This window comes from Dermacentor albipictus, chromosome 7 (assembly GCF_038994185.2).
Source record: "Dermacentor albipictus isolate Rhodes 1998 colony chromosome 7, USDA_Dalb.pri_finalv2, whole genome shotgun sequence".
In the NCBI taxonomy this organism is placed as follows: domain Eukaryota; kingdom Metazoa; phylum Arthropoda; class Arachnida; order Ixodida; family Ixodidae; genus Dermacentor; species Dermacentor albipictus.
Window position 1 is genome coordinate 113,823,540 of NC_091827.1, and position 26,259 is coordinate 113,849,798.

Sequence of the window (26,259 nt, forward strand, 5' to 3'; positions counted from 1 at the left end):
AGAAGTGAGGCAGTTCGGCCGAGGTGGTATCGTGTGTCGGTCACCAGACCAGTCATGTGTCGCGGATTTGCTAAAGTGCTCGTCATTCGCGTCATTACCGGTGAGTGCCTTCATCCCTGCTCACCTCGCCTGCACTAAGGGAATAGTCAGAGGTGTCGATGCTGATCTTTCTCCCGCTGAAACACTTGAGAGATTGTCTGGGACTGGAGTAATTGCTGTTTACCGATGCACTCGAGTGGTAGACAATAAGCGGGTCCCAACAGAATCAGTGATTGCGACTTTCGCTGGAACTTCCTGCCCGTCAGAGCTAAAGGTGTGGCGTTGAACCCCTGGCGTCGCGTCCGATTCAATGCCGCAATTGCTGGCGATACGGCCATAGTATGGCAGGGTGTAAATCAAGACAACGTTGTTGCGCATGTGGGGGAGAACACGCTCAAAGTGATTGTAATGCCCAAGAAGAGCGATGCTGTCTCTGTGATGGAAATCATCCAGCCAATTATTTAAACTGTTCTGTTAGGGCTCAAGAGTTACAGGTGATTGAAATAATTGATCGTCGACGCTGCTCTAGGATGGAGGCCATAAACATTGTGAAAGAAAGGGCATCTGGCTATGCGGGGATAATAGGTAGACAAAATCTTACCACGGACCGATCACTTACTGCAACTATAGAGGCCGCTGTGGAAAAGGCAGTTACAAAGGCTATGGAAAGGTTGGCAATGAGCCTTGGTGAATGTATCTCACAAGCCGTTTCTAGTCATTTATCTCATTTGATGCACACTACCTGCCCAGCTCCTGTACCAACGCAAACAGTTGATCCTGAGCACCAAACTAACCATGAAAGATCAGACGCCAATCCTCGCAATAATGATATTGGACTTTCAAATCCCTCTTCTGCGGGCCCTACAACTTGTAATCTGGTTAATACAGATTTGGAGATGACAGAGGTAGAACAAAATGCTGGAGCATATAAAAGAACCATGTCGTCTATTAGTGAAGACTCCTCCCCCGGTCCTCACTCAAAAGCGAAGAAAAATCAGTCCAGTGATGTGCTAAAGGATAACATTCTGCAGAAGGCAGTTTCGACTGCGGCACTTTCCAAAAAATAGGATCACTAAAAGTGCTTCAGTGGAACTGCCGCTCTTTATATTCTGCATCAGTAAATTTAACTTGTTTAACTTCTCAACTTAATCCTGATTTAATTATGTTACAAGAAACGTGGCTAAAACCTGAGAAATCTTTTCAACTGAAATTCTACAGGTCATTTCGATTAGACCGTCCTACAAGAGGCGGCGGGTTACTTACACTTATCTCATCTAAAATTTGCCATAAGGCTAAAATTTCATATCAAGTTTCTACTCCAGAGTGTGAAATACTCGCTATAAAATTGGTTCTCCCGGGATGTTCTCCTTTTACCGTAGTTAATGCATATTTTCCATCTGGCGTACAGGACACTAGCACACTGGATAGTGTTATTAACTCTTGTGGACGTGACATTGTAATCTCAGGTGATTTCAATTTTCACCATATCTCATGGGGTTTAAGAACAGATTTGTGCGGCACCCGATTGTGGAACTGGTCGTTGGATAATCGCCTCACGTGTGTAAACTCCGGATCTATTACGTTTGTTAGAGGCCGATCTTACTCTTCACTAGATCTTACATTCTCTGGCCCGAGTCTCTCGGTAACTTCTTGGTCAACTATTGATTGTTCGACAAGCAGTGATCACCTTCCAATAGTATTTGACGTTGCACGTCCGGTAACATTTATAGGTGATCAGGTTCGAACCTTCATAAATTACATTTTTAAAAAATGCTTACGAAATGTTCTTTCATCTCTGTCTGATGCGCCTACAGAACAAAAAACCACGATTATCTGTTCCGCTTTGGAAAGTTCTCAAAAAAAGGCTCAATTTGAGATTGGATTGAATAAAAGAAATTCTTACAGTCCTTGGTGGAATGAAGAATGCACTTGAGACTACAGAAAGAGAAAAGCTGCTTGGAAAAAAATTATTGCATAACCAGAGTCCCCAAAATTGGAGTGACTATAAATTTTTTCGAGCTGTCTTTAAACATACAGTTTCTAAAGCCAAAGATGAATTCGACTGTAAGCATTTTGATTTCTTATCTAACAATAAAAATAAGCGTGCATTGTTCCGTTTTCTCCGCGGTAGAAAAATTCTTCCGCGTCAAATTAATATTGACTCTATAATCTTAAGTAGCGATGAAATGAAACAATCACTAGAAGAAATCGCGAAGGGATTAGAAATTAGATTTTCTTCTGTCTTACCAAGTAGTTCTCGCTTACGAAGGGCATCAGATGATATTACAGAAATCTCTATGTTAGAATTGTCTGAAATCGTGGAGCGACTTCCAGATTCAGCTCCCGGTGTGGATGGGGTAACATCTACTATGATCAGAATTTTATTTAAGGAGGCTCCTGATGACCTTTTAGCTATTGTAAATTACTCAATTCGCTTCTCATGGATTCTGTCTGCGTGAAAAATTGCTAAAATCATCCCTATTCTTAAAAATCATGGGGAAGGATATACAATAGATAACATTAGGCCAATTGCGCTAACTTCAAATTTGGTTAAATTAATTGAAAGAATTCTATATGCCCGCATGATTAAATTTATACAGAACAAGGACTTGCTTAGCCCCTGCCAAACTGGATTCCGACCATCATGTTCAATTTGGCATGCTCACGTTGACCTAGAAAGTAGAATAAAATTAGCACGGCGACAGAGGCAAGTAGGTGCTCTTGTGACATTAGACATTTCCAAAGCCTACGACAGTGTAGAACACTTAATTTTATTAGATATATTGCGAAATCTAGAGATTCCAAATTATTTTTCAAACTGGATTGGTGAATTTTTAAATGGAAGAACATTTTACTGCAGTCTGAGAAGCGTTTCCTCTAGTATATATAATCAATCACAAGGTGTTCCTCAAGGAGCTGTCACTTCACCATTACTATTTAATATTCTGATGTGTTCCATTCCTCTTCATCAAGATGTACAAACATACGTATACGCGGATGACATTGCTTTCTTCGCATCAGACAGTGATATTCACTCTCTATATTATCGACTACAAAACTACCTCAACGCCATAGAAACCTGGTTAAACACAATTCGCCTTTCACTTAACGTTAGAAAATCCTCGATATTGGTTTTCCCTCTTAACAATCCCGTTAATATATCGATATCCTATCGCCTCGAGACTATACCTCAAGTGGAGTCGGTGAAATACTTAGGTGTAGTATATGACGGTTCCCTCAACTGGCTCGACAATATTGACCATATTGACACGTATACTTATCTTTATCGGGCAACCACGTTTCGCAGCCTAACAAATGTAATCGCACCGCGTGGGACGCGCCTGTATGTATCCGATGTTTCTGGAACGTTATCGATGCTCCTATCCGCTGTCTGTTGTCGCCGAACGTTATGTTATCTGATTTCATCACCTGACGCGAATGGTGTAGAACTTTGTGGAAGGCACGCGGGTCCGAACGATTAGTCTGGAACATTCGATGACTGCTCTATAAAAGCCGACGCGCTGGACCCGCTGATCAGATTTTCGACGATCGCCGACTGTGTTCGCCGCTATCATTGCGCTTTAAGTGTAGCCTGTTTTGTGGGCACAGGTTCGCCCAATAAAAGCTAGTTTTGCCTTTCACAGTACTGCTACTGTGTTCTTTAACGTCACTACCTCGTGACATCTGGTGGAGGTGCTAGTGCGTTCATGTACCGAACGCCCCCGCAAAGCCGCGACCCAAGCCCGAAGCCCGAGGACAAAACTAACATCGCCGAAGACCAGCGTGCCAGCCGCAGACTGCAAGGACTGCCCCCAGAGCACGGACTTCTACCTGAGTCGACAAAGAAGATCGTGGTCAAAACAACCCCAATGGCTGCTCCAGCGTCCCCCGTTATCCTACAACAACCTCGGGACCCACCGACCTTCCATGGAGCAGCGACTCAAGACCCAGAATCCTGGCTGGAGACCTACGAACGAATCGCGACGTTTAACAACTGGGACTCCGACGACAAGCTGCGGCATGTATACTTTGCCTTAGAAGATGCCGCCAGAACGTGGTTTGAGAACCGGGAGTCGACCTTGACGACATGGGATCTCTTCCGTACCGGCTTCCTGCGCACCTTTACGAGCGTCGTGAGCAAGGAAAGGGCCGAAGCCATGCTGGACGCCCGAGTGCAGCTACCGAACGAGAACGTTGCCTTCTTTACGGAAGAAATAAAACGCCTGTTCCGCCATTCCGACCCGGATATGCCCGAGGAGAAGAAAGTCCGCCTTCTCATGCGTGGTGTGAAGGAAGAACTTTTCGGCGCAATGATACGAAGCCCACCGAAGACCGTAGAAGTGTTCCTTCACGAGGCCACCAGCATCGAGAAGACACTCGAAATGCGGAACCGGCAATTCAACCGCCGTACAAGCTCTACCCACTACGCAGGAATTCAATCACTGGCCACGGACGATCTGCGCGAGACCATCAGGGCCATAGTGCGCGAAGAACTGCGCAAGGTCTTGCCTTCGTCGCAGCCTCAAGTGGCCTCGATCGCCGACATCGTAAAAGAAGAGGTGCATCGATCGCTTGGACTTCCTGAAGTGCAACCTCAATTACTGCAGCCCCAGCTAGAAGCGATGACCTACGCCGCCATCGCACGCCGTCAAGGTCCCCCTCCGCGACCACGCCAGGGCTCTGTGACGCCGCAATTCCGTCGTCCGCCGCCGCCGCCGCCAGTACGCCCGCCCGTCGCCCAGCGCACCTACGCGAGGAAGACGGACATTTGGCGAGACCCCGACCACCGCCCGCTCTGCTACCACTGCGGAGAAGCCGGCCATGTGTACCGCCGATGCCCATACCGGGAGATGGGACTGCGAGGTTTCGCCGTTAACGCGCCGCGGCCACAGATTGGCGAACGACCTCGCGATATCGCCGACTACCTCGTCGCCACTCAATGGAGCCCTCGACGACCTTCCCGTTCGCCGTCGCCAGGCCGCTACCTGTCGCCGCAGCGCCGACCATACACTGGCCCAGCCCGGGGCCGGTCCGTCAGCCCATATCCGGAAAACTAAAAGCAGCAACCGATGGAGGTGCGGTTGCTGTTCGTCGAACTGACGAAGATCCTCCGCCGCCGACGAAGACGCCGAATAGACTACTTCGACGACACCCCGCTGATCAGATTTTCGACGATCGCCGACTGTGTTCGCCGCTATCGTTGCGCTTTAAGTGTAGCCGGTTTTGTGGGCACAGGTTCGCCCAATAAAAGCTAGTTTTGTCTTTCACAGTACTGCTACTGTGTTCTTTAACGTCACTACCACGTGACAATATCGTTAAAAAAGGAGTACGAGCAGTTGGTATACTACGTAAGCTGTGCAATAGTCGGTCCGGAATGCGGAGAGATCCACTTTTAATGATATACAAAATGTATGTGTGGCCCATTTTAGAATTTGGATGTGTTTTATTTTCTGGTGCCCCAGCTTATAAATTACGTCCCCTTGTTCTACTTGAGCGGGAAGCCCTACGACTGTGTTGCGGATTACCGAAATATGTTGCCAATAACATAATACACCAAGAAGTCAGGTTGCCCTCAATATTGTGTAGATTTCGGTTACTGACGGTGCAAACAGTCTTGAAATTGTATGAATCCGCTATTAGAAGATTGAAATACATATTCATTTCCCAGCCTGCACTTTTCTTCGGAGTACACTGGCATCGTTTTCATACACCACAGGTGGTCTTCGTACAAACATTGATAAACCCCTTAAATGTACGTCTCTGGGAGGTACCGCCTATTTGTGATCTGCGAGAGAACCTAGAAATTATATATGATGACATCTACCCAAATAATGCAAAACATCTTCCTCATAATATATTAAACGGCTTATTACAGGGCCATTTATTGGGTTTATCTATAAGTACGGTCATTGCGACAGACGCCTCACAGTGTGAAGAAAAATCTGGAATTGGCATTTTCTCTCCCGCTCTAAACTGGTCATTTGCAATCAGGATTCCGGACTTCTATTCCGTATTTTTGGCTGAATTTCTAGCTGTAGTCCTAGCCTTACGCAAACTAAATTTGTCAACATCGGCGGTAGTAATTATAACAGATTCTTTATCCTTCTGTTCCTCGCTAACAGCAAATGGTGTCACTAACCTTTTACGTACATTTCATTTTCTAGTACCTGCCCACATAAATTTAATTAGATTGCTTTGGGTGCCTGGACATAAAGGATTAGTCATGAACGAAATGGCTGACAGTCTCGCGAGAGCGGCCCTCAGTGGCCCTGTATTACCATTACTTCCTACAATAGCTTACCTGACGACTACTAGATTTAGGAGATATACAATTACTCAGGACTTTCTGAACCCAGCTGTAGCAAATTTTTCCGAGTATCGACACCTCCTATTCCCTTGGCCTAAAAATTCCTTTATCACAAGAAAAACTGAAGTCATCTTTACCCAATTACGTTGTCGAATACCAAAATTAAACTTTTATCGTCACAGGGCCGGTCTGGTGCCCTCCCCTCTGTGCCCAGTCTGTGGAGAAGATGAAACAATCGATCATTTTTTTATATTCTGCCGCCGTTTCACTTCTTTAAGAAAAAATCTAGAATCAAAATATACACAGCTTGGTTTGAGCTTTTCAATTATAAATATCCTATCTCTAGGAGCCTCCTCTCGTGGACAGTGCCACAGGGATATTTGCTCAACCGTGGAGGATTTTATAATTGCTACAAAGAGATTGTCTTGAATTCTTAAACATTTTATTTTTGTTCATTTCCTCCAGTTAGCTTTACCATTTTCAGTTTTTTTTTAGTAAAGATAGCCTAATTTCATCCAAATCTTGGCCAATCCCCCACAGTGGGTGTGCGCCATCGCTCAAGGAATACCATACCATACCATACCATGGACTAACAAGAAGGCTATAAAAGGACGAGGAAGGGCGAGACACGAGGGGGAAGAAGAATGCAGCGGAGACTCGGCGGGTCAGGAACGGTTCGACCGGAAGAGAGCGACGCCGGCTACTGCTCCGGTGAGCTCGCGTTCAACGGCTTCGCACCGCAGATTTCCTCCCGTTCCTGAGCCCGTTCTGGGGAGTCCACGGAGGACGCTACCAACTGCTACGGCCAGGGGTGTCTCCAGCGCGGTTGCCACTCATCCTGGTTGTGCCCCAACGCCAACATCAACGGCAACACACCTCCATGGGCGTTTGGACCGGGAGCGTGTATGACGCAGCCAACGACGCCGCCAGCGACGCCAGCCCTAGAACGTCGAACGCCACTCCGACGCCGTCTACAGGACCCATACCACGCCACATCCGCACCGAACCAGACGTGAGCATGAACGCCCACCACTAACAGTAGAACGCTAGTAGCAGTGTTACCGGGTCGTGTGTACTGATAGTCTTTGTATCTTTTGTGTTAGTTTTGTTAGGTTTGTGTGCTGCTGTTTGTGTCGCGTGGGTTGTAATAAATGTGCATCTGTGTCGGTACACCTGTTCCCTAGTCTATTCTTTCGGCCAGAGTGTCCTCCGGAGGAGATCCGTGACCACATATATATATATATATATATATATATATATATATATATATATATATGTGTAATTTTAAAAGGTGCAGCGGTGGCGTAGAGGTAGAGGATCAGAGCATCCGCCTCGCGTGCAAGAGGACCGTGGTTCGAATCCCGGTACCGCACAATCATCCACCGGATTTTTGAAAATCCGCGTGTTGATAAAATTGCACAATCAGGTATTGAGTGCAGCCTGATCCCAGGGACCAGAACCGGTAACGCACTCCCTCACCAGAGCAGGATCGGCCACCATGGTGCAGTACTTGGCCACAACCTCCCATATGAACGCAACAATCGAACCCCGGCCCTCAGTCCCCAGCAGCTGCGAAGCAACTGACCACGGCGGCGGTCATACCTGCGACGCAACAGAGGGTGCTAAGAATCCCTGGATCCGGACAGGCCGCCATTGGAATCTGAACCTGGCAACGTTTAACGCTAGAACGTTATCTAGTGAGGCGAGTCTAGCAGTGCTACTGGAAGAATTAGAGGGCAGTAAATTGGATATAATAGGGCTCAGTGTAGTCAGGAGGACAAATGAAGCATATATAGTGCTTAATAGCGGGCACGTCCTGTGCTACCGGGGCTTAGCGGAGAGGCGAGGAGTCGGATTCCTGATTAATAAGAATATAGCTGGTAACGTAGAGGAATTCTATCCTCCTGAGACCCCGCTATGGGGATTTGTCCAATATATTGGACATTCAGATATGAGGCAGTACTCCTGTCACAAGGCTTTCATACTCATAAAACCGCACTGTACAGCTCATTGGACACCTGTTTGTGGCATCTATGCAGCATTGATGAAAATACATCGTTCAAATTCACGTCGAAATAGTTCCACAATGGCGGCATTAAGCGGCGCGGCGTTTTACGGCAACTGCCGGGGAAGTAAGCACTGTTTCTCGTATTTCTACCTGCTTTTAGGGCATATCTTTGATTTTATATTAAAGGTAATACAACAGCGTACGCGCAGAATACAAAATTTTAACTGTTCGCGCGCTTACTTTTTTTTACTGTTCCGTTGATTTCGCGTGTCCATTACGTTGGACGCTAGGACTCAACCCGGTTATTTTGACCGCGCTTTTGCGATGGCTTTGTTATGAACAGCAGGCGAGTACTGTTGGCGTTTAGCGGCTTGTGGACGAAATCGTGTCTCTTTTTTTTCCTCGGGGGACCGGCCTCGCGTGTCTGATGAATTAAGCTAATAACGTTTCTTTATTCAATCCATGGCTTGGACCCGCAAGACACCTACTGTCGCAGGTGGTCTCGTAAGGGAAAAACATATCAATATCCCTCTACCAGATATTGTTCGCATGTACAACGTCAACATGGGCGGTGTTAACAAGGCAGACCGAATGATAAGTTACTACAGGATAAAAGCAGCCGTCAACCAGTGGACAATCAGAGCCATCTTTCACCTCTTCGACATTGCCCTCAACAACTCCTGGGTGCGAACACGCGGGACATACGCTTCCTAAAGAAACAGCGGAAAGAAATACTCAAATATATGCAGTTCCACCAATCTGTTGCTGAGACTCTCGTGGCTCAAGGGAAGCAGGATGAAACGGAGAGTGAGAACGAAGCCGAATGGCATCCGCCATCAAAGCAGGCTCGGCTGTCTCCTCGAGAACCTTAAGAAAAGAGCACTACCCTCTACTCAATACTGGCAGACACTGCAAACGCTGCCCGTTGCAGAGTACTGCAGGGCTGTGACATAACAACAAAGTTCTTTTGCACCAAATGTCGGCTCTTCTGCATCACCAAGGACAAACAGGTGTTTTGGAATGGCCCACGGGAAGTGAACACAAGAGCAAAATTTTTTTTGAGCCGAGGAATGCTCTTTTTATGTACTTTATTGACTTCTTTGCCTTTTGAGTTGTTAAAATATTTTTGCACACGAGTTTTGCGTAATATCTGCGGTACGTCATTACGTGCGCGCTGGGTGAAGAAAGACCGGGTAGCATCCCGGTGTCCAATATATTGGACTTCGCGCTGAGCTGAAACTATCACGGCTATTGAAAAAACATTTAACACTTTTCACCTTCATAACCATACTGATTTATTCTGAAAGTTTGGGAAAAATCTGTGCACCCAAATGCATCCCGGGTCTCAGGAGGCTATAGCATTAATGAGAGAGAGGCAGGTCTTGTTGTGAGCCTTAATAAGAGGTACAAATTGAAGGTCGTACAGGTGTATGCCCCTAAATCAAGTCATGATGACCAGGAAGTCGAAAGCTTTTATGAAGACGTGGAATCGGCGATGGGCAAGGTCAAAACAAAATACACTGTACTGATGGGCAAGCTCAATGACACGGTAGGCAAGAAGCAGGCTGGAGAGAAGGAAGTGGGGGAATATGGCTTAGGCACTAGGAATAGCAGGGGAGAGTTATTAGTAGAGTTTGCGGAACAGAATAATATGCCGATAGTGAATACCTTCTTCCGCAAGCGGGATAGCCGAAAGTGGACGTGGAGGAGCCCGAATGACGAGACTAGAAATGAAATAGACCTTGTACTCTGCGCTAACCCTAGCATCATACAAGATGTGGACGTGCTCAGCAAGGTGCGCTGCAGTGACCACAGGATGGTAAGAATTCGAATTATCCTAGACCTGAGGGGGGAACGGAAGAAACTGGTACATAAGAAGCCGATCAATGAGTTAGCGGTAAGAGGGAAAACACAGGAATTCCAGATGAAGCTACAGAACAGGTATTCCGCTTTAACTCAGGAAGAGGACCTTTGTGTTGAAGCAATGAACGGCAATCTTATGGGCATCATTAAAGAGTGTGCAATAGAAGTCGGTGGCAACTATGTTAGACAGCATACCAGTAAGCTATCGCAGGATACTAAAGATCTGATCAAGAAACGCCAATGTATGAAAGCCTCTAACCCTATAGGTAGAATAGAACTGGCAGAACTTTCGAAGTTATTCAACAAGCGTAAGAAGGCTGACATAAGGAAGTGTGATATGGATAGAATTGAACATGCCCTCAGGAACGGAGGAAGCCTAAAAGCAGTAAAGAATAAACTAGGAATAGGAAAGAATCAGATGTATGCATTAAGAGACAAAGCCTTCAATATCATTACTAAAATGGACGAGATCGTTCTAGTTGCTGAGGAGTTCTATAGAGGTTTATACAGTACCTGTGGCACCCACGACGATAATGAAAGAGAGAATGGTCTAGAGGAATTTGAAATCCCACAAGTAACGCCTGAACAAGTAAAGAAAGCCTTGGGAGCTATGCAAAGGGGAAAGGCAGCTGGGGAGGATCAGGTAACAGCAGATTTGTCGAAGGATGGGGGACAGATTCTTCTAGAAAAACTGGCCACCCTGTGTACGCAACGCCTCATGACTTCGAGCGTACCAGAATCTTGGAAAAACGCTAACATAATCCTAATCCACAACAAGGGGACGCAAAAGACTTGAAAAATTATAGACCAATTAGCTTACTGTCCGTTGCCTAGAAAGTATTTACTAAGGTAATTGCAAATAGAATCAGGAACACCTTAGACTTCCGTCAACCAAAGGATCAGGCAGGATTCCGTAAAGGCTACTCAACAATAGACCATATTCACACTATCAATCAGGTGATAGAGAAATGTGCGGATTATAACCAACCCTTATATATAGCTTTCATTGATTACGAGAAAGCGTTTGATTCAGTCGAAACCTCAGTAGTCATGCAGTCATTACGGAATCAGGGTGTAGACGAGCCGTACATAAAAATACTGAAAAATATCTATAGCGGCTCCACAGCCACCGTAGTCCTCCATAAAGAAAGCAAGAAAATCCCAATAAAGAAAGGCGTCACGCAGGGAGATACGATCTCTCCAATCCTATTCACATCGTGTTTACAGGAGGTATTCAGAGACCTGGATTGGGAAGAATTGATGATAAGAGTTAATGGAGAATATCTTAGTAACTTGCGATTCGCTGATGATATTTCCTAGTTTAGTAACTCAGGGGACCAACTGCAATGCATGCTCACTGACCTGGGGAGGCAAAGCCGAAGGGTGGGTCTAAAATTAATCTGCAGAAAACTAAAGTAATGTTTAACAGTCTCGGAAGAGAACAGCAGTTTGCGATAGGTAATGAGGCACAGGAAGTGGTAAGGGAATAGATCTACTTAGGACAGATTGTGATTGCGGATCCAGATCATAAGACCGAAATAATCAGAAGAATAAGAATGGGCTGGGGTGCGTTTGGCAGGCGTTCTCAGATCATGAACAGCTGGTTGCCATAATCCCTCAAGAGAAAAGTATGTAACAGTTGTGTCTTACCAGTGCTCACGTACGGGGCAGAAATCTGGAGGCTTACAAAAAGGGTTCTACTTAAATTGAGGGCGACGCAACGAGCTATGAAAAGAAGAATTATAGGTGTAACGTTAAGGAATAAGAAATGAGCAGATTGGGTGAGGGAACAAACACGAGGTAATGATATCTTATTTGAAATCAAGAAAAAGAAATGGGCATGGGTAGGACATGTAATAAGGAGGGAAGATGGTCATTAAGGGTTACGGACTGGATTCCAAGGGAAGGGAAGCGTAGCAGAGGGCGGCAGAAAGTTAGGTGGGCGGATGAGATTAAGAAGTTTGCAGGGACAACATGGCCACAATTAGTACATGACCGGGATAGTTGGAGAAGTATGGGAGAGGCCTTTGCCTGCGGTGGGCGTAATCAGGCTGATGATGATGATATATGTATATATATATAAATACAGTCTGCCTCCACTTCAAAAAATTGCAATTACATTATGTGGTTTTACGTGCCAAAACCACTTTCTGATTATGAGACACGCCATAGTGGAGGGCTCCGGAAATTTCCACCAGCTGGGGTTCTGTAACGTGCACCTAAATCTAAGTACACGGGTGTTTTCGCATTTCGCCCCCATTGAAATGCGGCCGCCGTGGCCGGTATACAAAAGAAACGGTAAATTAATGGAAATGAAAGTGGTTGAATAAACAAGTTGCCGCTGGTGAGGAACGATCCTACGTCTTCGCATTACGCGTGCGATGCTCTACCAATTGAGCTACCGCGATGCCGTTCTCCCATCCACTCTCCTGGATATTGACCTTGACTTGCTCAGCAGCCCAACACCATAGCAACTCAGCAAGCGCGGTGGGTTGTCTATACTTCCAACATCCCCGTAACAATAAATAACCGACTAGCATAGTTACCATGTCATTTTGTTACAAAAGAAGTCGACAGTTGCTTTTAGTGAAATTCTGTAATAAAAGTCTATCTTTTATTATTTTAATAAAGGTTTTCAGACCTCACTGACGTGTTATATGCACCAGCCTACTGGTATAGATTACAGTACGTGCCGCTTATCGATTCAAATTGTACGGCGGTAATGTTTGCGAACGGGGTGGTCGTTTTGTTTGAGCAGCATACCAGAGGTTCGTTTTAATTAGATATGAATAATAGGCCTCCAACATTCAATAGCCGCTACCAATGGAACGTATTTAAAGACGGTGACTTCTATCACTGGCGGCATTTCACTGCCACAACGGCTGCATGAACGGCTTCTATCGTTACGGATCTGCTCCATCTGACCGCCTAATGACGTGTTGCTTTTCAAAGATGTGCTAGCTAGCGTGAAGAGAGAGAGAGAGAGAATAAACATTTTTATTAGGTGAAGCAGCTAGGGAGAGGCGTCCTCAGTCCAGAATGCCTTGAGCTCGGGCCGCGTCCTGGGCCCTCGTAATCAGCCGTTGCTGATCCTCGAGGTCGGAGCTGGCCAAGGCTCTCTCCCAAAGCTCGTTAGTGGGGTAAGGGTTCGGATGATTTAATGGTGCCGCTCTGCAACCTCCTACTATGTGCCTGAGGGACCCGGGCTCTGCGCAGAAGCGGCATTGCGGAGAGAATTTTGTAGGGTCTATGAGGTGATTCCTGGTTGGGTGGGGGAATGTATTGACCTGTAGAGCCCGGAGGAATCGCTCCTGCTCTCTAGGTAGTGACTTGTGTGGGGGTGCATATGTTCTGCGGGTTAGCTTGTAGTGTTGTGTGATGTCTTGGTAAGAGACTAGAGGGTGCATGCGCTCGGGTTCAGATTCCTCGGCGTCGGCTCGGTGGGTCAGATCTCGAGCCACGTGGTTGGCGACCTCGTTGCCAGGAATGCCTTGATGAGCTGGCGCCCAGATGATCATGACTGACCTCGTTGGCGGCTTTTGATTGATGATCCGGAGTGTAGTGGCATGAATTCTGCCGCTAGCAAAGTTGCGGCACGCCTGTTGGGAGTCTGTCACTATGACTTCAACCTCTGTTTGGGAGAGAGCGAGGGCTATGGCCGCTTCCTCGGCTTGGAGGGGATTGTTTCGTGTGAGCGAAATGCTGCTCCGATGTTCTGTGTTGACGACTACGGTGGCTGTTGTGGCTGCGCGTCTGGAGTAAGAAGCCGCGTCAGTGTAGGCTGTAGAGGGTAAAGTTCCGTATCGCTTGTGTATGGCCAGGGCGCGGGCCTCCCTTCGCTCTGCGTGGTGCACTGGGTGCATGTTGCGAGGCAGAGGACGTACGGTGATTTTTCTCCGGATGACATGGGGTAAGCTCACAGTCTGAGGCGTCGGATGGCTCATAGGGGCAGAGAGCCCCAGACGTAAGAGAATGGACCTCCCTGCTTCCGTAATCGCCAGCCTTGTTCTCTGACTGGATAAATGTGCCTCGATCAGCTCCTCGGCCGTGTTGTGCACACCTAGTCGTAGTAGGCGTTCTGTGGACGTACTGATTGGCAGACCCATCGCCTGCTTATATGCCTTTCTGATCATTGTGTTGATTTTCTTGAGTTCCGTCTCGTTGAGTAGTGCGTACGGAATAGCGTAAGTTATTCGAGACACGACGAAGGCTTGGACAAGCCGAAGCGTGTCCGCCTCCCCCATGCCTCTTGTCTTGGTTGTTATTCGCCGGATCATGTGCGTAACTTGGGCTGTTGTAGTCTTAAGCTTTTGAATTAATATTGTATTGGTGCGATCCGACTGGAAAACCATTCCCAATATCTTTACGCTCCGAGACGGAACGATGGTGTGTCCCTCCAGCTGTATGTTGATAGTGGGCAAGTCGCATCTGTGCTTCTTTCGCGGTGAGACCAGGAGTAGCTCCGACTTTTGGGGGGCGCAGCTGAGCCCGCATGACCTAGCATAGTCGCTCACCACGTCTGCAGCTTCCTGCAAGCGGTTCTCCATTTCCCCGATGGACCCTGTGGACGACCAGATGGTAATGTCGTCAGCATATAGGCCATGCCGGATCCCTGGGATGTTATCGAGGAGCGGCGGTAGGCCTATTAGGGCGATATTGAAAAGGAGAGGGGATAGCACTGCGCCCTGTGGTGTGCCGCGCCCGCCCAGTAGGAAGGGGTTTGTGGCTTTGTCCCCGACCTTTAGGATGGCTTTTCTATCTGAGAGGAAATCTCTGATATAGGAGTACGTCCTGGCCCCACAGCCCAGCGCGTTTAGCCTCTGTAAGATTGCTGTGTGCTTGACGTTATCGAACGCCCCTTTAAGATCTAAGGCGAGGATAGCCGTGGGGGAGTTCCGTGTCGCTGGTACAATCACCTCCTCTTTCAGCTGAAGTAGGATGTCTTGAGTTGAGAGGTGTGGAAGGAATCCTATCATCGTTGTTGGTAGTTTCCCCGAGTCCTCCAGGAATGGTTGTAACCGATTGAGAACGATGTGCTCTAGGAGCTTTCCTACACACGAAGTGAGGGAGATCGGTCGTAGGTTCTCAATGGCTGGTGGCTTGCCTGGCTTCGGTATCAGACGAACCTCGGCTATTTTCCAGTCCTCGGGAAGGTTTCCTTTCCTCCATACTTCATTAAGATGAGCGGTAAGCTCTAGTAGCGAGGGGCTGTCAAGATTTACGAGTGCCTTATTGGTAATTTGGTCCATTCCCGGGGCTGTGTGGCGTCTCAAGCCCATTATCGCCGCTGTTACCTCATGTAGACGAATGTCCTCATCTAGGAGCTCGTTAGGGGTGCCGGTGTAGGGTGGCAGAGGCTCCGATGGCTGTGTGGGGAAGTACTGGGCTTTGAGAGCCAAAAGGAGGTCCGCCTCATTTCCAGGAAATTGGTGAATTACTCGGGCCATATTGTGGTGGGATTCCGTTTTGCTGCTGGCCGGGTTGATTAAATACCTCAATAACTTCCACGTCTTGGAAGTACTCAGTCGTCCTCTCAAGCTGTCGCAGAGGGATAGCCAATTCTCTCGGCATAGTGTGGTAGCGTATTCCGCAGCCTCTTGTGTAAGTAGTGCTATTCGCCTCTTGAGCTTGCGATTTAATCTTTGCCTTTTCCAACGCTTCAGCAGGCTACGCCGGGCTTCCCACATGTGGAGCAAGCGAGCGTCGATGCTTGGAGTGGTGGTGGATGTTTCAAGCATTTTGGTGTGCGCCTTCACATCCTTCTGAAGCTGAGTGATCCAGTCCTTAATTGACTGAAGCTGTTGGCTCTGTTCGTTCGCAGCTCTTTCTTCTCTTATCTCCCGCAGCTTGGTCCAATCCGTGAGGCGAGCCGTGCCTATCCTGGCTTTGTATTCGAGCCCATGGAGAGTGGTGGCTAGCAGCGCGTGGTCGCTGCCTAGGTACTCCTCCAGATTGGTCCAGCAAGCTTGGGGGATATTTCTGGTGAGGGTTAAGTCGGGGTTCGTGTCTCTTTGAACACTTGTGCCGAGCCTCGTGCTATTCTTTGGATCGGTGACGAGTGTGAGATCCATCCATTCGCCGCTGGAATGGAGTGCAGTCCGGTTGGAAACTACCGACGAAGACGAATTAACCTTGCAGCCTCTGGGTGTGTGCGCCGCTGAGTAAAGAAGCGCTGCTTCTCATTTTTAGCTTAGAATATATTTGCGTGCGAGGCGAATAAAACAGATTGCCGTATACATTTCTTAAAAGTGGAAAATAATAATTATAAATTTATTGCTCTCAAAGGGAATTCAAACAAGGCTCTTGTTATTCTTCCACGTTGCTAAAAGTCCCACCATGGAGTACAGCATAACTAAAAAATACTTTTGGCTGTTTCTACGTAAATGATACGCTGCGATAATTTCACAACAAATTAGTGCAAATGTACTTGCGGTGATAGATTGAATAATTGCGTTTTCTACATTACAAGATTACTGTGTTTATTACCTAATATGTGGCAAAAAATGTCCTCTAATCAAGGCTTCACTAAGCACCACCCACACAAACACACCATTGGAAGAAATGCCCACTCAAGACACTGTTGTGTGTGTGTGCTTTTCTGTCATGGAGCATTTTGTGCACTCTTAGTGATATATGAATCAGAAACTCACGCGCACTTCCGCCATAGTAACTGAGGCTCTTTTTTTTTATTTCTGCTACAGCCTCCAAGACGTTGCTCATATTTGTTCGTCCCTTTGAACTCTATTGTCTCTGGACGTACACGTCAACAGTGAATGTGTCACCACTGGGCCAGAATCTTCCCAAGTTATGGGTCTGAACACTTCACGTAGAAAAGTGATTTGTTGATTTATTTGACGAACTTTTGTTACACCATTTTTTCCTTGAATGTTTATCATGATTTCATCAATTCTCTTTTCAGGAAGTAGGACAAAACAGAGATTATTGGTCTGCAAGTTGCCCATGCCAAGCCATAGGAAGCTCAACAGTTACCGTAATAATAACAGGTCCTCTTGAACTATGTGCCTCACCATGAAAAGTTTGCAAGTTTACCAAACAGAGGTGTGTTAGCATCAGGAACGCATCAGTCTACAGTTTTGTATCGTACTGGGCAGGAATGTTAAAATTTTACATACAACCTTACTTGCATTAAGGGCGTATTATGACAACCGGAGAAGTAACATGTTGAGTGCCAACTTGTTTTTGTTTTTTTTTCAGGTCGTTATAGTCATGCCACCTAGAAGAGAAACAATGTAGCAAGCTCCTACTTGCAGTACACAAACTATGTCATCTGCTCTTCGCAAATCAGCTCAACAGGCATTACCCCCAAGTATCAGATGCTCCCTCACAGGGTAATTTGTTACATGAAAATGCAAATATTTTATTATCTTCAAAAACGCTCTATGCAATTTTGAGTAAATTATACTTCCTGGTGACTGAAACCCTGGTAGGCACACTTCAGTTTATTATTCTATCTTTTATTTATAATACCGTCAGGCCTATAACGAGTTAAAAAGGGGAGTGGTTACAAAGTGGTCGAGTAAACACACATACAGATGCAGTGAGTTCTGTAACATAACAATTTTCCTGAGTATACAATGTTAGCTAATGTTTTGTAAAAAAGTTTGCTATTGACGATGGCTACCATACTTTAAGGAAGGTAGTTCCGTTCCTGAGATGTACGGGGCATGAATGATTGAGACACTTCGTGTAACATGAGTAAATTCCTACCTTACTGCGATGATCAATGTGCTTTGAAATGTACTGAAGCCGCAGTATGAAGTCGTCATGAAGTGGGGCGTGATGTAAACATTTCTCAAATAGCGATACTGGCGACATTGTGCCGGTTAGCTAGTGGAATAAGTGCTAGGTTAGTTTTCATTGAGGTACTCATGGTACGGTTATAATGAGAAAGAATGAAACGAGTATAATGAAGTAATAAGATTAACGTTTCTAGGGTCCCATATTCCAGATACATATTCAAGCTTCGAGCGTACTAGAGTCTTGTAAAGCTGTAGTTTTGAAGTATGCGGTGCTTTGAAAAGCCGCGACATAAGTACCCGTGCATCCGATTAGCATTGTTAATGATGTATTTTATATTAGTGGTCCAATTTGAGGTATTTGTAATGTGTACGCCAAGATATTTATATGACATAATGAAATCTAAGAGGACATTGTTCAAAGGGCAAGCGCTAGGATTACAATTAGATTTGGATACGCGCATTATTTTACATTTCCTATCTACAAAAGGCCTGCCAGTCGCTACCGTAGCGGCCATATTGCTCTCTACGTAATCATTAGGACGTTAGTTTGGATTTCGCTAGCTCCACCTCTCGGTGGCACACTTAAGTTCACAACGCCAGCGCTACTCTTATTTCCGTTGGAGTTTGCATGAGATGTACAGTTTGCATGAAATCAATAACTAGGCTAACCCTAAACCGTAAGAGATAGCTAGAAAGGGCAAATGCACATATACGGACTATTCCATACTTCTCAAAACAAGACAAATCACTAAAAACAATTTTACTTTCTCTTCAAGCAGCAGAGGACAAACCTGAGCAGTGTGTTCCCAAAAGCTTTTGAAATATACTTGGAGTAATATTGGCGTAACATTTAGCGAATCAACAGTGGACGAGCAAGGTAAGCCTCAGAGTGGGAACTTGTCTTCGTCACAGCCCTCACAAATACGTTTGCTTGTTGAAATGTTGGCTCCAGGCAGAGGCTTCCCTTGCTCACCTCTGCTAATTGAAATGTTGATGTCTTTGCAACCTCTTTTACTTGTTTGAATACACAAGCCGAGATGCTTTTTCAACATGAAACTGTAAGTTGCATTTTCCAAAGATCCGTGAGCATTAATTGGCCCTACTTATATGTTTATTTAGTGTCCTTGTTTATTCGCACAATATTTTCAAAGGTCCTTGTAAGCACCCTTGTCTCCACAACGTTTCTCGCTCTCCTACGAGTACTCCACTTGTGTCGAAGCCATTACTGCCACTAAATGAACACTAAATGTGCCGCAGAAATATCAAGAGCAGACAATGCATGATGTAAAATTTAGCAAGCCGCTTTTTTATTCCTACACTTTGTGCCTCTCGTCAATGTGTTATGAGAAGAACGGTACATTGCAGCTATAGCTTAGCTTCCGGAAAGTACATCTTTGCCGAGCACTTCTTGCGTATCTTTTCTTAACATAGCTGAAATCGTTGAACGCAGATAATGCACTATGAAACACGTGAAACATCACTGTACGCAACACAAGTACGAGGGTAGCCTAGCATAAACATCGTCTGAAGCTTCGTGCTCTCTGCTTTGGCCGAACACGTTGAGAAAACTCAATTTCAGGTATCAGTTTCAATAAACAGATGACCATCTGGGTTTCTGTTTGTTGTAAACTCAGTGACTGACAGCATTAAGTCCACCTGACCTGTACGAAAGTAGTGACATGTACTGCTTCATTCACCATTGACAATAAACAATGTAAGCTTACTTGTTTAATGTTTTTTTTGCGAATTGAAGCCTCTCGCTCCCCTGGCGACATAATAAAGATATCTGTAGTAATGGAGTAGCGTACACACGAATACCACCCCGAAAGCGGTAGAAAATCACCCAAAACCAGCGAGCGGGCCGCGCGACGAGGTCTACCAGTCGCTACCGTAGCGGCCATATTGCTCACTACGTAATAATTAAGATATTAGTTTTGATTTCGCTAGCGCCATCTCTCGGTCGCGCACTTTAATTCACAACGCCACCGCTACTCTTATTTCCGTTGCACTCTGTAAGGTAGTTTCCCTTCTCTAAGTTTATATGGTTGTTCTGTGCCTCCATCTCCCAAGCTTTTGATGTGTCCGTGGGAAAAAGTCCACTAATCACAGCGGAAGGCGCGCACCATGTGCGCGGCTGGGTTCCTCGCAGCACTACCGATGGCGCTCGCATCCGCGGCAGTGGCTGCGCCAGACGCGCGGAGGAAACAAATAAAAAGAACAAGAGAGCTCGTCTTCGCGCGTAGCGTTTGCCGCAAGCGTTTCCCGTCAGCGAGAGAGAGAAAGCACTTTATTTGCACCCGTCAGGGAGTATGATTGATCGGGGTGAGACGCAGCTCCTCCGTTCACCGTCTACCTCCCCCCCTAGACGTCGGCCGGAATTCGTTGGCTTCCGGCGGCGGCCTGGGCTTGAACAACGACTTGTTTTTGGGCTTGTTCTTCCTGGCTACGGAGGGAGGATTCTCATGACTCTGTTTCCATATAGACCGTTTAGTGCTGGGCAAGCCCAGAGCATGTGATTTAGAGTCGCTATGCCTTCACAGGTTTTGCGTTTGGAAGAGTGCACCTCAGGGTGCCATCTGTGTAGGATATACGGGTTTGGGAAGGTACCCGTCTGCAGTTGTCGTCAGATTACTCTTTGTGCGTGAGATATCTATGGGGGGAGGGAGTGTTCTCCTGCCCATTCTATAGTGTTCTGGAATTTTTCTATATGTGGTTACGTCTCGCTTTTTGGACAGGGAGTAGTCTGCCTAGGCTGAAGCCCGGTGTGCGAGTCCTCGGAATGCCTCGTTGGCGATCTCGTTTCCTGTGAGTCCACTATGGGCGGGTGCCCAAATTATTCTAGTTAGGTCGTTGGGTACGTTCTCCTTGCCTACCTGCAGAATTTTGCCGGCCTCTCTGGACACCTTCTGGGTGTCATAGGCTTTGATTGCAGTTTTAGAATCGGTGACAAATATTCTGGTTGATGGGTTTGTGATTGCCAGGGCAATCGCCGCCGTCTCTGCCTCCTCTGGTGAAGAGTGTCGCATGCTACAGCTCGAGATTATCTCGCCTTTGTCGCTCACTGCTACTGCAGTGTAGTGCCCTTCTGGGTACTCGGCCGCATCGGTCTACACTACTCCTTGTTTTTGGAGGAGGGAGCTTTGGAGTCTTTGGACTCAGCTTCTCCTGCGTTCCTCGTTGTGTATGGGGTGCATGTTTCTTGGGAGGGGGCTATTCTCAACCTGTTGCTAATTTCTTTGGGGATGGTGGTTATCCCCTCTCGCGATTCTGGGCTCTGGTAGCCCAGTTTCCTAAGTATGGATCTGCCCATTTTGCTGCCACTTAATCTGACATGTGCCGTGAGTCGCCTCGCACATTTCCTCTAGCGTGTTTGACACTCCTAGGTTGAGGATCGTCTCGGTTGATGTGCACGGTGCTAAACCTAGGGCTGTTTTGACACCTTTCCTGATGAGGATGTGTACCTTGTCTCTCTCTGCTTTAGTTGTCTTTAAGTACGGGACAGCGTAGGTAATTCGGCTAATGATGAAAGAGTGAACAAGCCTAAGTAGGTTCGCCTCCTTCATCCCCGTATTCTTGTTTGCTATCCTCTTGAGAAGCATGCAAGTTTGGTTGGTCGTGGCTTCTAGTCTGTTTGTCGTTTCGGTGTTTCTCCCATTTTCTTGTATCCACATACCCAATATCCTCATCTTGTCCACCCTTGGGAGCGGGGTGTTGTTGACCAGGAGCTGGATATTGACCTGCTGCTTGCTCATGATTAGCATCTCCGATTTATCCGGCGAGCATTTTAGCCCTATGGTTCTCAGATAGATTTCCGTTTCCCAGATTACCCTTTGTAAGGTGTCTTCTATTTGGCCATCGGTACCGCCTCTGTCGACCCAAAGGGTGAGGTCATCAGCGTAGACAGTGTGGCAGAGGCCCTCTAGCTTTCTGAGTCTCTGGAAGCCCGATCATTGTAATGTTAAAAAGGGTTGCGAATAGCACCGATCCCTGCGGTGTTCCCTTGTTGCCTAGCTTAATGTTTTCTCTTATTGTGCTCCCACTTTCTTTGTTCGCCGTTCGGTCCGTGAGGAAGCTTTTGATGTAGTTGTATAGCTTGCTTCCTACATTCAGGTGATTTAGGTGTGACAGGATCGCTTTGTGTTTCACGTTGTCAAATGCTTTGCTGACGTCCAGTCCCACTATGACTCTCGAGTCACTAGTCTTCCTTTCCAATACTTGTTCTTTGAGTTGTAGCGTGACATCGTCTGTGGGTAATTGTTTTCTGAATCCAACCATGTTGTCTGGGTAGAGTTCCTTACTTTCCAAGTATCCGTTGAGCCTGTTTTGTATGACGTGCTCCATGAGCTTGCCTACACAGGGGGTTAACGATATTGGCCTAAAGTTCTCTAGTTTGAGTTCTTTCCCTGGTTTGGTGATGAGGACTAGATTTCCTTTCTTCCACTCCCCAGGTATCTCCCCCCGCTCCCAATACTTTTGCATGAATGCCGTTAGTTGCTGAAGGGAGCTGTCGAGGTTTCTAAGCATCTTGTTGTTGGCCCCATCTGGGCCAGCAGCGGTTTTTCCTCTGAGCTTGTTTAAGGCATCTTGGACCTCGATTGCTTGGTCTAGCTCCTCGTTGTTTTCGCCGCTATATTCCAGTAATGTTTCGGTGTTTGTTTCCACTATGTACTTCTCTTTTATCTGGTTGATCATATCCTTCTCCGACCCCTGGAAATTGTGTGTTAGTCTTTTCATTTTTCTCCTGGTCTCTGCTTCGGTGTCTGGGTCCAGGAGGTGCCTCAATAGTTTCCAGGTGGTGACGGAGCTTAATTTCCCGTGTAGCCTATCGCAGATGTCCTTCCAGTATTGTCTGTTTAGTGTTTGGGCATGGCTCTCGATTTCCTTGTTCAGAGCTGCTATTCTCCTTCCAAGGTTACGGTTGCCCCTTTTTTGGGTGAGCTCGGTTTCTGCCTCTTTTTTTCTTTTGCCACAGTTGTCTCATCAACCCAGTCTTGTTTCTCACCTAATTCTATTTCCTCCTCAGCCTCTTTGCACGCCTGCTTGATGCTTGGTCCATTCAGCTATGTCGGTGATCTCCCCGCAACCCCCTCCGTTGTCGCGGAAGGATTCCCAATTGATGGATTTGAATGCTTTCCTCTCACGTTTGATTTTTACCCTGTTTTGGACAACGATCTCTATGATTCTGTGATCAATGCCTAGGTTCTCTCCAGTGTTGTGCCATGTAGCCTCGACGTCCGCTCTGATCATAGCCAGGTTGGGGGTGGCGCCATATGACACGCTGTTCCCCTGCCTGGTCGGTGCGAGTGAATCGTTGAGGAGTGTTAAATTGCACTGCATCATGGCGTCCCATAATTCCCTCCCCTTTATCTGGCAGTCGTTGTATCACCATGCTTGGTGTGGCGCATTAAAATTCCCTACTATTACAAGGCGCTGCTGCTCTTGTGCCAGTGCTTGCGCTTTGGCAAAGAGCTCCATGAAGCCACAGCCTTTCCTTAGTTTAGGAGAGCTGTAGACGTTCAGGAATAGCAGGCTGCGTTATTTCCTCCTCTGCGGTATAATCTGCTTTAACACGTAGCCAATCTGCGTGCATCCTACCTCATGCTGCATGAGGGTGATATTTCTCTTCCCCAGGTTACCAGTCTGAGTGTTTGGCGACCGGCCTGGGTACGTTTTGTATCCGCTCAGTTTACCGTTCTTTCCCCACACTTGGAGCGCGATGATGTCGGGACCATCGCGTCTGCAAAGTAGGCTTGGAGAACGTTTCATTTTGTTTTGTGAAGCCCCTACAGTTCCAATGCCATATTGTGTTTGCCCTAGCATTCAGTCTGGCCATGATTCAACCGCAAAAGGATTTGCTTTTGCTGTTCTGCCAGTTGGTCCATTTTAGTTCCCATTGGGGTGACTGGTTGGCTGAGCTGGGCTGAGAGTTGGTCTACCCTCTCCGCGTTACGCTGGGTAACTATGGCCACCTGTTGCACTGCCTCTTTCAGTTGCTGCATGTCTACCTCAAGTTTGTCTACCCTGCCCTCGGCCTTCACATGGCCAGAATCGGCCTTTTTAGCTCGCTTTTTCTTTGGCAGTGCAGCCGCCTCTTGCTCGGCTTCGGACGACTTATTCTCCGTGGCCTCCTGATGTGCTTCCGGTTGTCTGAGTTGAGCTTTGAGCTCATTGTTCTCCATTTGCAGCTCGATAGCGTGATTACGGAGCTCCTGCATCTGAGCTTGTGTTTGCTCCTGGTGAAACTTCCATTGCTCCTGTTGCTGTTTCATCATTTCGTTTTGTTGCTTCATTTGCTCTTTGCGCTCCCTCACTGTGCCTAAGTCATGGGAATTCCCCGCTTCCCAGCCTACCTTTCTGGTGGGTGGTGACCCTTGCTTTTTGGGCGGGGTGGTGGTGGCCTGCTGCGGTAGCCTCGGGAAGGATGTGGACCAGAGTCGCTCCTTGCTCGTGGCCCGCGTCTTGCTTTCGTCCCGCCTGCTGGGATGTTCTGGTAGTTTCTTCTCCTCCTCCTCCTCCTGTTGCTGGAGCTTATCCCATTGTCGTTTTTTAACGAAGTATGGGGTTCTGAAGGTCTCCTTGCAGGTTTTGTCGCCGGTGGAGCGCGGCTAGCCGCACAGCTTGCAGGTGGGGTTGCAATCGTGTCCCTCGGTTGGGTTGGGGATGCCGCAGCCCCTGCACTTCTCCTCCTTGCTCTCGCATACGTCGGATCGGTGTCCCAGGTCTCCGCACTTATAGCATACGTCGTACTTTTTCTTGTACAAGTAACAGTTCAGGATGACACCTAGGCATTTGATTTTCCTCGGTACCTTCTTGGTGGTGAATGTGAGCATGATGGTCTTGCTCAGTGCTAGTCGCCTGACCTCCAGTACCTTGGGATTCTCCTCATGTTCTGCTATCCCCTGCTTGATCACGGTTGCATAAGCTGCAGTTGGCGGGAAGCGGCAACTCTAGCACGAGAAGCAGGAAGTGGCATAAGTACATTTTCATATCTAAAAGAAGAACCCGCCGAGCAACTGATTTTATTGGTAAGCTGATAGCACTTTGGAAAGGCCATACATAGGACTCCCGAAAAGCAGCGTAAACACGATTAGCCGCGACGGGAACAGCAAAGTCAATAAGCACAACGGCGTCGCGCTCGGAGTAGGCAATAACCAGCCGCTCCTGGCCGGAGCAAGCCAGGCACACTTTGGACACCTGAAGGGTAGCGCGATTACGATGAGCGATGAAAGGAACAACAACGTCAGTATGCACAACGGCGTCATGCCCAGGCTTAGCAGCACCCAGTTCAAGGCTACGTCACATTGGTCTATTGGGTCAGATGATACGACAGCTTCGCTGGTCACTGCTTGGATTTGAGTGAGTGAGTGAAACGTTTATTGAAGATATCTGGGAATTACGGGCGGGGTGGGGCTGCCGCCCCACCAGCCTAGGTGACTGTCTCGGGTCCTTGGACACTGACGGCTTCCTCAACACGCCGGAACGCCTACGGTTGATCAGCGAGATTGCGGTTGAATAAAACCACGACCAGGGCAGGTTTTTTTTTACTCCTCCTTCTCGCACTGCTTCATGTCGATTTTAAGGCCAAAATATTGTTTCTTTCTCTTTCTCTACCGCTCTTTTTCTACCGTATTCGTTGTTGACTGAAATATTTCACCACTAAAAAGTTTTCGTTCTCCTCGCGTCCCTTACAGGCATTCTACAGTCATCATGCCACCTTGGTCATCCACTATCATCCCTCCGCTAACGTCATGCCGTCTTCACGCCGTCGTAGTCGTGCCGTCATCTTGGCACAGTTCCCTCCGTCGCTATGATTCCATATTCCCACCGTCGTCGTCGTCATCACTCCATGATCAGTGTGATGTCATAATGCGTCATCATACTGTCATTGTCATCTTCCTCGTCATCGTTAAACGGAACACCGTCGTCACGCTGTTGTCATGCCACTGCGCATTTTTCGGCATATTGCCATCGTCATACCTTCGCCATTTTATCGTCATACTGTCATTGTCGCGTCATCGTAATGCACGTTGCTTCCATTTCATTGTCGTCAAAGCGTTGTCGTCGTCACACTGTCGTCGCTGCACTGCAGTCATGTTGTTTTCGACATGCTGCTGCACTGATAACATCACCGTCGCACCGTCATCATCATTGCATCCTACTGACATCTTGCTCGTCGTTAAGCTATCGTCATTTCACTGTTCTCATGTTACCGTTCTGGCAATTTTGTCGTCGCACCGTCACTTACCATGTCACCTTTCGGTCTTCGTCACACCATCGCCGTC

The 26,259-nt window shown here is 47.1% G+C and overlaps 1 protein-coding gene across 4 annotated transcripts in view; it reads left to right on the top strand.

Annotated features, from left to right (window-relative positions):
* LOC135907303 (uncharacterized) overlaps positions 1-26,259 on the top strand; it is a 113,383-nt gene that overhangs the window by 25,099 nt on the left and 62,025 nt on the right. Inside the window, exons 1-2 of one of the 4 annotated variants that reach the window (XR_011507238.1) lie at positions 17,222-17,276; positions 17,433-17,566. The exons of the other annotated variants lie outside the window; for them this stretch is intronic. The gene's annotated coding sequence lies outside the window, so the exon portion shown is untranslated. Of the gene's footprint in view, positions 1-17,221; positions 17,277-17,432; positions 17,567-26,259 lie in introns of those variants that run through there. 4 annotated transcript variants of the gene reach the window in all.